This window comes from Dendrobates tinctorius, unplaced genomic scaffold (assembly GCF_039654945.1).
Source record: "Dendrobates tinctorius isolate UK_male_01 unplaced genomic scaffold, ASM3965494v1 ptg000158l, whole genome shotgun sequence".
Lineage (NCBI taxonomy): Eukaryota > Metazoa > Chordata > Amphibia > Anura > Dendrobatidae > Dendrobates > Dendrobates tinctorius.
This window is the reverse complement of record NW_027361825.1, coordinates 32,092,703-32,108,559: the sequence shown is the minus strand read 5'-3', so window position 1 is coordinate 32,108,559 and position 15,857 is coordinate 32,092,703.

The following is a 15,857-nucleotide window of genomic DNA, read 5'->3' as shown; positions in this document are numbered from 1 at the left end:
TGTCATTGTAGCAGGCATCGCCCGATGGGACTTGTAGTCCCATTGGACGATGCCTGCACACACACAAGACCCCCAGCAGGCCCGCACAGACCCCCAGCAGCCGGCATAGGCCTCTGGCAGGCCCGTACAGACCCCCGACAGCCGGTACAGGCCCCCGGCAGGCCCGTACAGTCTCCCGGCAGCCGGCACAGGCCCCCGGCAGGCCCTTACAGACCCCTGACAGCCGGCACAGGTTCCCGGCAGGCCCGTACAGACACCTGGCAGCCGGCACAGGCCCCCGGCAGGCCAGTGCAGACCCTCGGCAGCCGGCACAGGTCCCCGGCAGGCCCGTTCAGACCCCCGGCAGGCCCGTACAGACCCCTGACAGCCAGCACAGGCCCCCGGCAGGCCCGTACAGACCCCCCACAGTCGGCACAGACCACGCATCATGATTACATCATTTCATCAGCCAATCACAGCCACAACAGTGGCTCATTGCATCATGGGGACTTCCGATTCCGGTATCCGATATTGAAAAAATATCGGTACTCGGTATCGGAATTCCGATACAGCGAATATCGGCCGATACCCGATATTTGCAGTATCAGAATGCTCATCACTATTCAATATAGATCAAGCCATAAGCTCAAAATCAAATCTTAAAGGCAAAATAACACATGGCTACAAATCAGAGTCAAGAGACCGGAGAGGAAGCCCGGAAAGAGCGCTCAACTTCCTCTAATGCTTTATCTGGATCATTAAAAAATACCGGTTTTCCTTGAAGCACCACCCAAATGTGTACAGGGTGGAGAAGAGCAAAACGATTGCCTTTGTCATGTAATAGTTTACATACTGAAGAAAAAGCACGGCGCTTGGTCACCACCAAGGAGGAGAAATCTTGAAACACAAGGAGGGAATGGCCCTCGTATTTCAATGAGCAGGTGACTCGGTACGCCCGGAGCAACTGAAGTTTGTCCTGGCAATTGAGTAACTTGAAAATTACTGGGCGTGGACGAGCTTTCGGATCAGAGCGCTCAGGTCCAATTCTGTGGGCTCGCTCCACCACCATAGAGCCAGGCATGTCAGGCAAATTGAGTGCTCGTGGGAGCCATGAGGAAGTAAGGTGGTGTAGGTCCTTTACAGATTCAGGAACACCGATGATCCATAGATTGTTACGACGACTCCGGTTTTCCAGGTCATCAAATTTTTCCCGAAGCTGCTCTATCTCGTGGTCTCTGTCCTTTATCTGGGTAACAAAGGATTGTGCCGTGTCCTCCAAGTCAGAAATCCGCTGTTCTGCCACTGAAATTTTCTTGGTGTGTTCAGTTAGCTGTGATGTGATTGATTCCAGTGATGATTGAAAAGATTGAAGTCTGGCGTCAATCACCGGCATGAGCTTCATTGTAACAGAAGCAGCAATTGCTTGCAGGGATTCCTCAGACATGGTGGTGTTAGAGTCAGATGTTTTAGGGGGATATTTGGCAACCTGGGCTCTGATCTTGACTGGTTTGAAGCTACCCTGATTCACAAATTTATCCATGGATGGTGGAGCAGAGTATGCAGCCATGAGGTATACACAGAGAGAGAGAGAGGGGATACCACAGCCAAGATATGGCTAAAGAAGCTTACATAGTCCTGTTATCGAAGGTATATCCCACAATGGGCCGGGGTCAACCGCAATGCGGAAGGCAAGCCCTGACAAAAGGGGGCTTTATCTGTTATTTATCCAAACATGTGTAGGTGTAAGCAGGCACCGTTATAAAAAAAGCAGTATTCGATGCTCAGCGCTGACCTCCGGAAGTTTATCTCAATAACTGGCTATGTAGTTGTAGTCAAATTTTCAGTTTTTATCCCTCGTTGTTATGATTAAGAGGATATGTAGTGTACAAACACCAAGTATAAATTTATAGTGTGTTTTCCTCTCTTGGCCACAAGATGACACCAAAGTTCCAGCTTGTGCTGGGGACTTTCCAGCCTGTGTGTGTCTGCCAGCACTCCCTGGCCTCCTGCCTCTCACCCCTCAGTGTTTATGGCCTCACTGGTTCTGCACTGCCCTCTCTCTCCCTAGTGCCTGCACCTACCAGTCAAGTGCTGCTGTGGATCCACTGCCAGGCTGGGTGAGTCAGATTCCCTCAGGAAAGGTGGAGAGGAGGATGTTTCTAGTCCCATCTGCTGTAGGGTTCATCTGGTGGGATCATTGTCCAGGCTTTGTGCTCCTTTCTACTGTCCGGCTTCTGTGGTGGCTGCAGGGATTCTGCTGTGGGTCAGCAATCACTTTTGGTCAGGCTCTCATCTGTCAGTGTAGGCCGCAAGCCTCACATCTGCTATGATGCCTTTGACTCCCCTGGGCAAGAATTTACAGTCCAGATCCCAATATAATGGGCTTTCAGGGATCCTGAGTTTAGGTGTGTTCCAATTGTTGTTTGTGGGGTCCTGATTGAGCTGGATGGAGAGGATTGATAAGCCCAGTCTTGGAGCTCCTCTATGTGTGTCTGTTCATGTCGGCGGCCATCTTGGATCTCCGAGACAAAGAACTTGAGGCTGAAGATGTCCCTGGGTTGCGGAGTCCTGGAAGGACATTGGCAGCCACGCAGGAAAAGGTACAAGCGGAGCCCCAGGAAGATGTATTGGGACAGCCTCAGGATGAATGGGTGCGGATTCAACAGGAAAATGGAGAGCTTGCACAAATTCGGCAGTGGGTGGCCCGTAAACATCTGCCTAGCAAGAATGAGAGGGAGGCCCTGTCTCCTGAGGTCCTACAAATTTTTCGACAATGGAAGAGACTAAACCTAAAGAATGGACTGTTGTACTGGAAAATTCAACTACAACGAGCCTTATCCATCACTTGGCAGGTGGTGCTTCCCGAGGCCCTGTTGCACAAAGTGGACGTGGAGGCACACGAAAAAGGAGCACATTTCGGCCAAGAGAAGACCTATCAATGGCTACAGAAATTAGTTTATTAGTTTTTACTGAGGAAGAAGCTAGAAGAAGTGTGTCAACATTGTAGAAGCTGCGAATTGTCCAAACCCCCGGAACAGAGGGCCCCCACACAAACTATTGTGACCTCGGCCCCACAGGAGGTCTTGATGATTGACTATTTGACAATTGGGCAGGCCCATCTATGGTATGAACACTGCTTGCTAATGGTGGATCATTTCACCAAATTTGCCGTTGTGACTCCTACCTGAGACCAAACTGTGGAGTCCACGGCTGATACCATCTGTAAAAACCAGGGGGCGAGTGATGGAGGAACTACATCGTATGTACCAAATTGGGAAATCTCAAACAACACCCTATCATCCACAGGGTAATGGAGCGTGTGAACGATTCAACTGGACTCTCATTCAGATGTTGAGAACACTGGAGGAAGATAGTAAGATATGCTGGCCTGAATTCGTAGCAGTACTGGCGTGGCTATACAACACCTGCGTACATCACACCACAGGGTATACCCCTTACACCCTGCTCTTCGGCAGAACAGGCAAAGAGATCACAGAACTGGACCCAGAGGAGGACTACCCACGGATTGGGGTGTTCAACTCGGTACGAGAACATTGCCATTGGCTGCAAACACTATATCGCCTGGTACAGACCCAGTTTCAAGAGTTGGAGCATTCTGAGAAAACTCCTCTGCGAGGGACCGCTCTACAGGCCGGAGACTGGGTCTTGGTATGAGAGAAGCGCCCATGAGATAAACTTGACTATCGATGGGAAAAACACCTTATCGGGAAAAGCGGCAGGTCAGTTATGAAGGACCTGTCTATGAAGTCCAGCCTGAGGGGGAAGAAGATGCCCCCACTCGCACAGTACACCGAAACATGCTCTACCCCTGCGTGTCCAGGGATCCTGTTTTAGAAGAAGAAAAACCCAGTGTTGCCTAGAGCACTCCCTTATTTCATAGCGATAGTGAAAAAGAAGAATATCCGAGGTTACCGATAGTGAGGCCGAAAGGAAAGCTAATATCCAAAACCCCTGGAACTCATGAAATGGCTGCTTCACCAAAGCTGGGAGCGTCCTCACCCCCGTCAGTTCTAATGGATTCAAATACTCAACTGGATCCAACGGACACTCCTAGTTTACGACGTTCTGAACGTTCGACAGCAGGAAAACCCCTGAACCGGTATAATCAGGATCATTTTGTTTGTTGACAAATCGTTCAAGAAATGGGAGAATGTCAGCGCTTACTGCAGGAAGTCTTACCCGTGGAATGGCGAGTGAAAAGAGTGGGAGAATGAAAGGAGCAAGTGATTGCTTGCGTGAGTTGTTCTCTTCATGAATCCGAACGGAATCCGGACAATTATAGTTCATTCAAGTTGGAGCTGCTGGAGTTAGTGTGGGCCATGATGGAAAAGTTTGCGGAATACCTGTTGGGATTTGAAGTTCTGGTGCGCATCAACAACTCACTGGCCCACCTGGAAAACGCCAAGTTAGGGGCCCTGGAACAACGGCGAGTGGCAAGAATGGCTAAATATCGGTATAAGATGGCCTACAGAAGGGGAGCTGAAAACACTCATGCAGATGCGTTGTCCAGAGTTACACATGAGAAGCCTGGTCCTAGCCGAGACAAAGAACTTGAGGCTGAAGGGGTCCCTTGGTTCCGGAGTCCTGGCCGGACGTTGGCAGCCACGCAGGAACAGGTACAAGCAGAGCCCCAGGAAGATGCATTGGGACAGCCTCGGGATGAATGGGTGCGGATTCAACAGGGAGATAGAGAGCTTGCACAAATTTGGCAGTGGATGGCCTGTAAACATCTGCCAAGCAAGAATGAGAGGGAGGCCCAGTCTCCTGTGGTCCTACAAATTTTTCGACAATGGGAGAGACTAAACCTAAAGAATGGACTGTTGTACTGCAAAATTCAACTACAACGAGCCCTATCCATCACTTGGCAGGTGGTGGTTCCTGAGGCCCTGTTGCACAAAGTGGACGTGGAGGCACACGAAAAAAGAGCACATTTCGGCCAAGAGAAGACCTATCAATGGCTACAGAAATTAGTTTATTAGTTTTTACTGAAGAAGAAGGTAGAAGAAGTGTGTCAACAATATAGAAGCTGTGAATTGTCCAAACCCTGGGAACAGAGGGCCCCCACGCAAACTATTGTGACCTCGGCCCCACTGGAGGTCTTGATGAATGACTATTTGACAATTGGGCAGGCCCATCAAGGGTATGAACACTGCTTGCTAATGGCGGATCATTTCACCAAATTTGCCGTTGTGACTCCTACCTGAGACCAAACTGTGGAGTCCACGGCTGATACCACCTGTAAAAACTTTATCCAGGTGTATGGCTGTCCGAAGAGGATACATTCGGACCAGGGGGCGAGTGATGTAGGAACTACATCGTATGTACCAAATTGGGAAATCTCAAACGACTCCATATCATCCACAGGGTAATGGAGCGTGTGAACGATTCAACCGGATGGCGAGTGAAAAGAGTGGGAGAATGCAAGGAGAAGACACGGACCAAGCCTACCTACTCCGTGACGAATCTGGGGGAAAGCTTAAGGCCCAGGATCGACCTCTGCACCTAGGAGTAGGGGGTGTCGCTAAGATAAAGAGCGAAAGCGTGCAAAAAATCAGTTGGCTGCCGCAGGGAGCTTGCAGCGTGCAGGAGTGCAGTGTCAGGGCTTCTGCGAATAAACCAACTGCCAGAGCAGGCCAAAACGAGCAGAGGCAAAAAGCTGCTAACAGAGACCCCCAAAAACGACGTACCTGGTCCCCGCTGACAATGCTGACCATGAGTGGCAGGACAACCAGTTAGGACATCAGCGCGCATGCACCGACGGGAGAATTGGGACACCCGCTGTGAGAGGTTTCCCTTTGTACCTAAGTCGAGTCACTCGTTGTCCCTGTATGCTTACAGGGGGAAAGACTGTGCTCTGTCTGGCTCGTCATTTCCTGACACACCGATCACCGATCAGACCGCGAGGAATCACAGTCGCTGCCAAGAGCCAAGACGTCATCTTTTCCAGGACTAAACCGGACCATGAGAAATCACTGCTGTCACCAGGATCCAGGACGTCATCTTTTCCAGGACCATACCGGATTCCTTACGCGCCAGTGCTTTGGTGCCACTGTCCACATACTGAACTAACTGCATTCTGAAGTCCTCTGACTGATAAGTTTGCTAATCTTGAACTTCCTTCCCTATTCTTCACACTTGTTTCCCCTGGGTTACATACCCTGTGTCCCTTTATACTGATTTCCCTGTTTTCTCCCTGCGAGAAGTATTCCTGTTAAATTAAACCTAACGTTAACCCTTGCTCTGCCTCTGACCCATTACTGCATCTTAGTACCTGCTCACAGATGCATGGGACAGGACCAGGGACAGGGCATGGACCAGCGTTTCTAGCTTAAACATTGATCATTAACAGGTGGATAAATGACAGGTTTAGGCCGGTGCTGTGAGAGCCATGCAAAATTCAGGCATCACACGTGAGGGAGACCTAACTTGGAGCACAAATATTTCAAAAAATTAGGGGCAGACAACAGGAAAAGTGGCATCAGTTGACACACAGTAGAAATTTAATAATGGCACAGCTGCAGGCAACCATGGGCCATGTGAGGTATCAGGGTCTGAGACAGCATTTACAGTTTTGAATTTAAGTTTAAATTAAGACGAGGTTAATGAGGGACCGGTGTAAGTCTTCTGCACTGGGAGCTCTGATACCTCATGTAACAGCTCAAACTGATTTTCTGTTCAGCCACACTCAGGTGCCACAAACATCATTTTCGTAGACCACTATTAGAAGGCTTATTCAAGGATAGTAATACAGGTAGTTGACTGATCAATTCACCCACTGCAGAAATATGATAATGGCACAGCAGCAGTTAGCCATGGACCATACATGAGGAATCAGGGTCTGGGCCAGCATTTAGAGCTTTGAATTTAAGTTTAAATTAAGACGACGATGGTGAGGGACCAGTGTAAGTTAGCTGTGTTGGTAGCCCTTTATGCCTCATGCAACAGCTCAAACTGCTTTTTTTTGCTTAGCCACTCTCAAGTAGCACAAATATCAGCTTTGTAGACCACTAATGTTAGACAAATTTAAGGATAGTAACACAGATAATTGACTGATCAATTCATCCACAGTATAAATTTTATAATGTCAAAGCAGCAGTCAGTCATGAACCATGCATGAGGTAACAGGGACCAGGCAATCATTTAGAGCTTTGAGTTTAAATTAAGATGAGGTTGGTGGTACAAATATCAGCTTCGTAGACTACTATTGTTAGAAACATTTAAGGATAGTAGCATAGGTAGTTGACTGAAAGTAAGTTTTGACCTGCCGGTCTGGGAGCTTTACTGAAACAGGCAACTTGGAGTCCAAACATTTCAAAAAAAATATTGCCACACACCACTAAACTGGTATCAATTTCCACAGAGTAGAAATAGTATAATTGGTCTCTGACACCCTTTCCACTACAGGCAACTTACCAGATGAAGACTCAGCTTGGAGTCTCTATATTTCAAAGCATTATTGCCACACTCCAATAAAGTGGCATCAAGGTCCCAAGAGTAGAAATAGTATAATGGGGCTCTGACACCCCTTCCACTACAGACAACCCACCAGATGGAGACCTAACTTAAGAGTCTCCTCATTTAAAAAAAAAATGTTTTGAACATAACCAGCAGTAGCAACAGCAGGCACAGAAGCCAAGACAAAGATGTTACAGACTGCAATAATGCGAGATCAATACATGATACTAAAACCTATACCATCATCTAGTCTGCCCAGTCTGCGATTGTGGTACAAAAGTCATTGAAGATCCATGACTTGTTCATCTTGATGAAAGTTAGGCCATCTACACTTTCAGGGGACACACGGATACACTTATCTGTCAGGACACAACAGCAGCGCTAAACACAAGTTCTGAGAGAATGCTTGCTGCCAGGCATGACAAAACCTCCAAGGCGTGACAGGCGAGCTCAGTCCACTCTTCTATTTTTAAAGACCAATATGCAAAAGGGTCCAACTCCACCCCCCAATTGGCATTGATTTTGAGTTCAAGATACACCTGCACCAAGCTCTCCAGTCGTTCACAACGACTCACAGAATCTGCTTCTGTCACTTACACTGCTGCTGCTAATTTTTTGCATTGATGACTCAACGTTCCTGTGGATGAAAGTCTATAACTGCGATGCACACTGTGTGTCACGACTTCCACTCTGTTTCTGTCTTTTTTTTTACTTTGTGTCGAGGCTGCCAGTCTGTGCTGAGTCTGTGCTGCAATCTCCTGTGTTCATTTTCCTTAATCAGGCTTCTACTTAAGCATGCTAGTTCCTTCCCCCAGTGTCAATCGTACACTTGCTGTTGCCTGTGGAACATTGATCCCTCTAAGCTCTGTGTCTGACCCTGCTTGGCTTGCTTCTCTTCCTGGACTCAGACCCTTTACTTCTGATCTGACTTTGCTTGTGCCTGCTCCTTGTAACTGTTTTGTCTCTCTGGCTTTCCTGACTTCGGCTCGTGTATTAGACTTTGTCTCTGACTTCCCTTTGTTGTACTGCGCCATTTCCTGGACCTGCCTTCGGATTGTTTGACCTCCCTTTACTTGCAGTGAGTAGTATATATATTTATTGCCGTGACTCATGTCACATTACGATTGACCTTTAAAGTTTTTTCAGTTTCCCACCTATGGATCTGTTACAAACTTTGTGTGATCAGGTGGCGAATCTGACTCAGTCCAAGATTTATCCTTGGAACAACACAAACTGGCTTCCTCTCATGCTCAGTTACAGGACCAGATTTCTGGTACTCTTGCTGCTCCTCAGAATCCCTCTCCTCAGATGGTTGTTATGACTCCTGCACCATCTGACGTCTCGTTCAGCCCCCCTGAACCTGCTCTTGCAATCCCTGACAAATTTTTAAGAGAAAAAGACCAGTTCAGAATTTTTATAGAGAGTTGCAAATTATTGTTTACCTTGCACCCCCGGTCATCAGGGAATGAGTCACAGCGGGTGGGAATTATAATGTCAATTTTTGGGGGGTGGGGTCCTCAGACCTGGGCATTTTCCCTACCCTCTCTTGCTCCTGAACATCTTTTGGAGGATGCCTTTTTTGACACTTTAGGACAGATCTATGATGAACCTGACAGGGTCAAGGTGGCAGAGACAAGGATCATGAACCTGACAAAGGAGAATTGCACATCATAAGACTATTGTACTGAGTTTCGTCACTGGTCTTCTGAAGTCCTGTGGAATGACGCAGCTCTCAGATGCCAATTCCTCAGAGGTGTTTCAGAGTCTCTTAAGGATGCTCTGGCTCTACATGCTCCACCTGGTTGTTTGGTGGAGGCCATGACTCAGGCTATCCCAGGGTCGGACTGGGGTGCCTAGGGCCCACCAGGGGAATTGACTGTAGGGGCCCACCCTATGGCTACCATAAATGGTTTTATTACATGTTCATTTTTTGGACTCTCCCACTAAAACATGTGCCATTTAGCAAGCTGTACAGTGTGCAAAAGAGAACGCTCTCAGCCTCCTATATATCGTACACACTACACTCTTGGCATCCTATATCACATACAGTCCGCACTCTTGGTCTCCTATACCAGATACTTTCTATAAGAGGCTGAGAGTGTGGTATGTACAGTATATAGGATGCCGATATTAAGATATGTATGGCATATTGGCCTCTTATATGACATGCAGACTGTCGGTCTCTTATTAAGCCTCCTATGAGACATGCAGACTGTTGGCCTCCTATTAGGCTCCCTATAAGATATACTGAGTATCGGTCTCCTATTAGGCCCCCTATAAGACATACTGAGTGTCGGCCTCCTATAAGGCCCCCTATAAGACATATAGAGTGTCGGCCTCCCATTAGGCCCCCTATAAGACATACAGAGTGTTGGCCTCCTATTAGGCCCCCTAATAGACATACAGACTGTCGGCCTCCTTTTAGGCCCCCTATAAGACATACAGACTGTCGCCCTCATAGATACTGTACAGACCGCACTCTCTGCCTATGTACGGCATACAGGAGGATGATAGTGCGGTCTGTACAGTTGGTATACAGGCCTCATATGACATATTAGACCATATAAGAGTGTGATGTGTGTGTGTATCTTATATAGGAGGCACTGGTAGAGATTGTGATCTGTGATGCCGTATCATGTCATGTGTATGAGCAGGGCCGGTTTTAGGCAAAGTGGGGCCCTAGGCCAATTTAAAATGGTGTTCCAAATGCTAACATATTGCACATCACACAGAAGCATTTCGGTTGTAGTTACATGCGCTGAGTGTAGGATGCTAAATGAGTGTGATCGACAGTATTGAAGTCGTTCAACACTTGTTTCCCAGCCTCTTTCCACCATCTGAGAAAGAATGATGGGGACAGAACAATCACTAATGGATCAATCTGTCCCCATACAGTATCATGTTATCAGCAGCACATCTACAGTTTACACCCCATAGTCCTCCATATAATATAATGTCCCCCATAGTCCTCCACATAATATAATCTGCCCCATAGTCCTCCATATAGTATAATACACTCCTCAGTCCTTCATACATTAAAATACACTGCTCAGTCCTCCATATAGTTTAATACACTCCTCATAGTGCTTCATATAGTATAATACACCGCCAGTCATCCATGTAGTACAATTCACTTCCCATAGTATAATGCACCCCATAGTTCTTCATATAGTATAATGTATTCCCCATAGTCCTCGATGCAGTATAATGCAGCCCACATATAATATTATGCAGCCACCCCACAGAGTATAATGCAGCCCTGCCATACAATATAATGTAACCCCCATAGAATATAATGCAGCCCCCCTCTTATAGTATAATGCAGCCACCCTTTAGAGCATAATGTAGCCACCCCACAGAATACAATGTAACCCCCATAGAATATAATGCAGCCCCCTCATATAGTATAATTCAGCCCCTCCATAGAATATATGGCAGCCCCTTATATAGTGTAATGTAGCCCCTCCATAGAATACAATGTAGCCCTCCTCATATAATATAATGCAGCCCCAATAGACTATAATGTATCCCCCTCATAAAGCCCCCCTACAATATAATCTATCCCCCCATAAAATATAATGCAGCCCCCTGTAGAATACAATGTAGCCTCCCCATATAGTATAATGTCGCCCCTTCATAGAGTATGATGTGATCACCCCCATAGAATATAATAAAGATAATACAGCCCCCCCATAGAATATAATGGAGCCCCGAATAGAATATAATACAGCCCACCTCCCCATAGAATATAATGTAGCCCCCCATATTATATAACAAAGCCTCCCCCATAGAATATAATGTATAATGTAGCCCCCATGGTATATAACACAGCCACATAGTATATAACACAGACCCACATGGTATATAGCACAGCCCCACATGGTAAACAGCACAGCACCATGGTATACAGCACAGCCCCCCATTGGTATACAGCACAGCGCCATGGTATACAGCACAGGCCCACATGGTATAAAGCACAGACCCACATGGTATATAGCACAGCATCACATGGTATACAGCACAGCCCCCCATTGGTATACAGCACAGCCCCCCATTGGTATACAGCACAGCGCCTCATTGGTTTACAGCACAGCGCCATGGTATACAGCACAGGCCCACATGGTATAAAGCACAGGCCCACATGGTATAAAGCACAGCCCCACATGGTATATATCACAGCATCACATGTATACAGCACAGCCCCCCATTGGTATATAGCACAGCGCCATGGTATACAGCACAGCCCCACATGGTATAAAGCACAGGCCCACATGGTATAAAGCACAGCCCCACATGGTACACAGTACCATGTTATACAGCACAGCCCCACATGATATACAGCACAGGCCTCCTCTTCCTCCTCCGGACCCCTCTTCCCTCCTCTTCCTCCTCCTGACCCCTCTGGCCTCCTCTTCCTCCTCTGGACCCCTCTGGCCTCCTTTTTCTCCTCCAGACCCCTCTGGCCTCCTCTTTCTTCTCCGGACACCTCTGGCCTCCTATTCCTCCTCCGGACCCCTCTGGCCTCCTCTTCCTCCTCCGGACCCCTCTGGCCTCCTCTTTCTCCTCCTGACCTGTCTGGCCTCCTCCAGACCCCTCTGGCCTCCTCTTTCTCTTCCAGACCCCTCTGGCCTCCTCTTCCTCCTTCGGACCCCTCTTCCCTCCTCTTCCTCCTCCGGACCCCTCTGGCCTCCTCTTCCTCCTCTGGACCCCTCTTCCCTCCTCTTCCTCCTCCGGACCCCTCTGGCCTCTTCCTCCTCTGGACCCCTCTGGCCTCCTCTTCCTCCTCCGGACCCCTCTGGATTCCTCTTCCTCCTCCGCACCCCTCTTGCCTCCTCTTTCTCCTCAGGACCCCTCTGGCCTCCTCTTCCTCCTCTGGACCCCTCTGGCCTCCTCTTCCTCCTCCGTACCCCTCTGGCCTCCTCTTCTTCCTCTGGACCCCTCTTCCCTCCTCTTCCTCCTCTGAACCCTTCTTCCCTCCTCTTCCTCCTCCAGACCCCTCTGGCCTCCTGTTTCTCCTCCGGACCCCTCTGGCCTCCTCTTCCTCTTCCGGACCCCTCTGGCCTCCTCTTTCTCGTCCGGACCCCTCTGGCCTCCTCTTTCTCCTCCGGACCCCTCTGGCCTCCTCTTTCTCCTCTGGACCCCTCTGGCCTCCTCTTCCTCCTCCGGACCCCTCTTCCCTCCTCTTCCTCCTCCAGATCCCTCTTCCTCCTCTCCCTCCTCTGGACCCCTCTTGCCTCCTCTTCCTCCTCTGGAACCCTCTTGCCTCCTCTTACTCCTCTGGACCCCTCTGACTTCTTCCATGAAGACTCTTTGTTCCCCCTTCTCTCCAGGGACACAGACCACCCGTCACCCACTCACTCTAGACTCTACTCACTGAACCGGAGCAGAGTAGGTGCAGGAGCAGCAGCAGGGAAAGCAGAGCTCAGCGGCGAACTCTTGTCTCACACGCTGGCTGCTATGCTATTAGTCAGCCAGCAGCCAGCTACAGAGCCAGAAAGCAGAGCGTGGGGCGCATCACCGCCCATCAAGAACAGCAACGTCACGTGGCAAGGTCCTGGGGCTGGGTGAGGCATCAGAGAGAGCCGGAGCCAGAGCCAGCAAGGGGGTCACCCAACGCCACGTCAGCGCCTCAGACGGGGATAAGCCGGGCCCACGCTGCCGCGTGCTATGGTATGTGCACGCATGTGTCCCTTCAAATCATGGGACGCATTTTAAAGGGCCCACGCACTTAAAGAGGAAGTATTTTTAAAGGGCCCACAGCGACCCTCGGGGCCCACTGGGCATTTACCCGGTACCCCGCCAGGCCAGACCGAGCCTGGGCTATCCGCATAGATCCTCCTCCATGCAGGAAAGATGCGAGGTGCAAAAAGAGGCTCCATTTTGTCCAACTGGCCCAGTTTGTGCACCTGAGGTGGAACATATAGAGGTTGATGCTGCTAGCTCTTGGATTAACGAGAGGAGATGTCGGAGAGAACTTGGACTTTGCCTCTATTGTGGCTAAGCTGGACATTTCTTAAAGGATTGCTTGGCACGAACTGTAGCAAACAAGCCGACGGGAAACGCCTAAATCTGGGTGATGGTCGAAGAGGTCACTCAGACTTACAGGTACCCTTTTGCTCCTCTGATAAGGTGTTGTTGAACTTTGTTTTCAAGATCAGTGTCTGTTCACAATTGCCTTTATTGACTGAGGATCTGCTGCTAACTTCATAGATGTGGGACTGGTTCTGAAGTTAGGATTAGGGACAGTTAAGCTAGAAAGCCGTATTCAATTTGTGGCCATTGACAGAACACCGTTGCTCAAAAATCTGGTTTGGTTAGTTACGATGGAGTTCACACTCAAGGTGGAGTTTCTTCATAAGGAAAATATCTCCTGTTATGTTTTAGACAATTTACCTACTGGAAATATGTTCCTTGGCTGCGTACGCATAATACAATTATTGACTGGAATCGGAGAGATATTGTCAAATGGGGTCCTTTTTGTTTTGAAAAATGTCTTAAACCTGTGCATATTTGTTCGTTAGTCTGGAGGGTCTTCTGGAAGACCTGAAAGACTTTGTAGTTGTATTTTTCAGAAAAAGAGTCTGCGATATTACCTCCTCACTGCCCCTATGACTGTGCAATTTATCTCATTCCTAGTGGCAAATTACCCAAGAATCGCTTGTATAACTTGTCTGGCCCTGAGCGATCAGCCATGAAAGAGTATATTAGCGAGAGTTTACGAAAAGGTCATATTCGCCCTTCTTCATCGCCAGTAGCTGCCGGATTCTTTTTTGTTAAAAAGAAAGATGATCATCTTTGCCCCCGCATCCTCCGGTTTCTATTGAGGGGAAATTTGGAATATGAGGTACAAAGGGTCATTGATTCTCAAATGGTCCGGAATTCCCTTCAATACCTGGTATATTGGAAGGGGTATGGACCTGAGGAACGGTCCTGGGTTCCAGCTCATTCTGTAAGGCTGATCAGTTGGTCCAGGCCTTTCATCGGCGGTTTCCTTAGAAACCTGGTGGTCCGGTGCATGTTACGATTTCCACTCGGTTTCTGTCTTTTTGTTACTTTGAGTCAGGGCTGTCAGTCTGTGCTGGGTCTGTGCTTCAATCACCTGTGCTCATTTTCCTTAATCAGGCTTCTACTTAAGCATGCTAATTCCTTCCCCCAGTGTCAATCGTACACTTGCTGTTGCCTGTGGAACATTGATGCCTCTGTGCTCTGTGCCTGACCCTGCTTGACTTGATTCTCTTCCCAGACTCAGACCCTTTGCTTGTGACCTGACTATGCTTGTGCCTGCTCCCTGTAACTGTTTTGTCTCTCTGGCTTTCCTGACCTCAGCTTTTTCATTGGACTTCGCCTCTGCCTTCGCTTAGTTGTACTGTGCAATTTCCTGGACCTGACCTCGGATTGCTTGACCTTCCTTTACTTGCAGTAAGAAGTATATATATTTACTGCCATGACTTGCGTAACAGTGTGCCTGACTACTGTCTTGGGGATAACCACTCTTAAAATTGTCTAGAAGTGTATTTCGATACTCCAGGATGCACGCGTCCCTTGCCAGACTTTTGGCAAAATTTACTCTTGTACTGTGGATCTAACAGAGTGGCAATCCAGTAGTCAGCACTATTTATGAGCCATAAGAAGGTGCTCATGTGTTTGGCGCTTCCATGAGGACCAATTCCATGGTATGTTTGTGGTGAGGTAACACTCAATCCTGCTTTCTCCATCTCCTCCCTCCAACCACAGACAACAGAGAGGGGATCATTATCCTATTCATATCCTGACTGCTGCATGTCTATCACCTCTTCCTCCTCATCCTCCTCCATTTGTTCCTCAGCTCCAGTACCTTCACTAACAGTTTCTCTGGCACCATGAATGCCACTCGATCATTGTAATCCATGCTCCCATGACACCTGCTTGTGCGACAGAAGTCCAGAACTTAGATATATTGTTATCCCTTTCTCATCCTCCTCTGATTTCACCTCTTCCTCTTGGACTACTACTTCCTCCAGCAGACTATTCAAAGTGTGCAGCAGTATGTAGATGACTGGAATAGTAATGCTGATGACTGCATTGTCAGCACTAACCACCTTAGTAGCCATTTCTAAACAGTACAGAAGGGTTCAGAAGTCCTTCATCTGTGCCCACTCTGCAATCTTGATGTGCACATGTTTGTACTGTGTTGGCCCAGGCTATGCAAAATGGCTAGTCGCTGCTGTCTCACTTGCTGCAACATGTGCAGAGTGGAATTCCACCATGTCGGTACATCACATATCAAACGGTTAACTGGTAGGACGAAAGATCTCTGTTGTGATTCAAGTCGATGACCTGTGAGGTGAGAACAGCAAAAGTGAGCACACACAGCGACCGTGCTTTTTGAACAGCGCATCCAAGCCGGGGCAGTGGCGAAGAAA